Source organism: Theobroma umbraticum, unplaced genomic scaffold (genome assembly GCF_002168275.2).
Source record: "Theobroma umbraticum cultivar Fairchild unplaced genomic scaffold, ASM216827v3 scaffold_89.0, whole genome shotgun sequence".
NCBI lineage: Eukaryota > Viridiplantae > Streptophyta > Magnoliopsida > Malvales > Malvaceae > Theobroma > Theobroma umbraticum.
Genome location: NW_018397271.1, coordinates 545555 through 547555, shown reverse-complemented (window position 1 = coordinate 547555; position 2001 = coordinate 545555).

Below are 2001 nucleotides of genomic sequence, written 5' to 3'. Positions count from 1 at the left end.
TCTTTGACCGAACCACTATAAATCTTTGTGTTTTGTCTTTGCTACTTTATTCTTTATTTCATTCCTTGTTAGATTATTCCTTATCTTACTTTTAACTTCCCATCATTGAAGTTAAACTTGCCCCCAAATAGAGGTCCAAGCTTGTAAGAGCCAAAAAGTGCTATTCACCCCCCCTCTAGCACATTTATTTGAGACCAACAATAGGAAAATTAAAAATGCTCCTATTTCGTGTGGGGAATACATAGACTAGGACAGTTTTAATGATGTTCCTGAAATTGAGGATGGTTTGTCAAATTATTTTGAAGAATTAAAATTGAAGAATTTGAGTGTGTTCAAGAACAGAATCTAGAGAGCTAGCCTTGTAAAGGAATTCTATGCTAATACTGCACTAGATGAGAATGAACTTGATGATCTTGAAGATTTTGTAGAAGATGGTTTGAATGTTTTTCTAAATGGAAAGGAATTTGTAGCTACAACCATTGATTTGAGAAATCTGCTCTGCATAGAGTGTAAATGAGGGAGAGTTTGAAATTCCTGGGGATTATGATCCCCCATCTCTGTGGAAGTTAATCATAGGGAAAAAGGAGAGATACTCTTCTAAAAGCTATGCAAGCCTTAATAAAAGTCCACAAATTAGAATCTTGCACTATTTTATAGCTACATCAATCCATGGAAGAAGTGGTAGTTTTAGCTATGTAAAGCCTTCAAGATATGTGGCTTATGGAGCATGCTTTTAATGAAATTCCTTTCAATTTAGGAAGATTCATGATAGAGAGAATGAAAGGAATTTGCTAGGTTGACAAAGTAAATTTAGCCAATGAAAATTTGATCACATCTCTTATGAAGAAAAAAGGGATTTGGGCCAACAGATATGAGATGGATCAAGTGAAGAGTAGAGATTAGGCTATTTATCTAGGAAGCCTACCAAAGATGGGATACAAACTGTATTAAGAAAAGTTTTTCAAGATTTCCAAGGATACTTAAAGGGATGAGCAAGCCTTTCCTACTCAGACAACAACAACTTCCTCACAAATTTCAAATGGAATGATTCTGAACATACTAATGAGAATTGATGGGAAACTCACTGACTAGTCTACAAGAATTGTGAAAATTGAAGAAAATCTATAAGAGCTAGGAAATTTAATGAAGGAAAAAAGGAAATCACCTTCTAGTCCTGCACTTGAACATACTCTTATAGCACTAAGTCCAGCTTCAGTAAGCCAGGCTAGTGAAAATTCTAATTTCCAAGGTAAAGGTGATGCACCAGAATATGGTCTTATGAGAAAATCACCCACCCTTGAACCTAAAAATAAAGAAGAATCCAATGAAAGGACTAAAGTAATTGGATCCTTTAATGACAACTCTCCACCACATGATGAACCACAGGTAGAAAAACCATCACCTACTAACTTTGAAGAAATTTTAATCATGGATGTCTTCCACCAAATGGTCAAAGGAGAACAAGTAGAAAAAGAAGCAACAAAGAACAAAGCTCAGAAGTTAGCATTAGCAAAGGATTCCCCTGAATCGAGTCACACCACTAAAGAAAGAGAAGCTGTTGATAAAGAACAAGGACAAGCAGCTAATCCACCAAAGCTAAACCTCAACCAACTAGTAAAGGTAGAAGACAAAGTTCATCAAAAGGAAAAAGTCCTCCAAATTAGCTGAAAAGGCCAAACCTTCAGTCAAGTCTTTTATTCAGAATCCACTCCAAGTTTCGTACACATCTTTTTTTGATTCCCCATCACAAAAATCCTCACCTATACCATCTCCTGAACCCTTTAATGTCCATTTTTGAAAAGATGAATCAACCCCCTCAGAATCTTCTTAAATCTGTCCTTGTTTTGCTGATGATAAAAAAAGGGAAGATAGGTTAGGGGTAGAAGTAATTTTAGGACAGAAGGTAGAAGTAATTTAAGGGTAATTTAGGAACTTAATTTTGTTAATGCTAGGCTGTTAATGTTTATGACAATATGTTACTTTAATTGTTGATGGATTGTT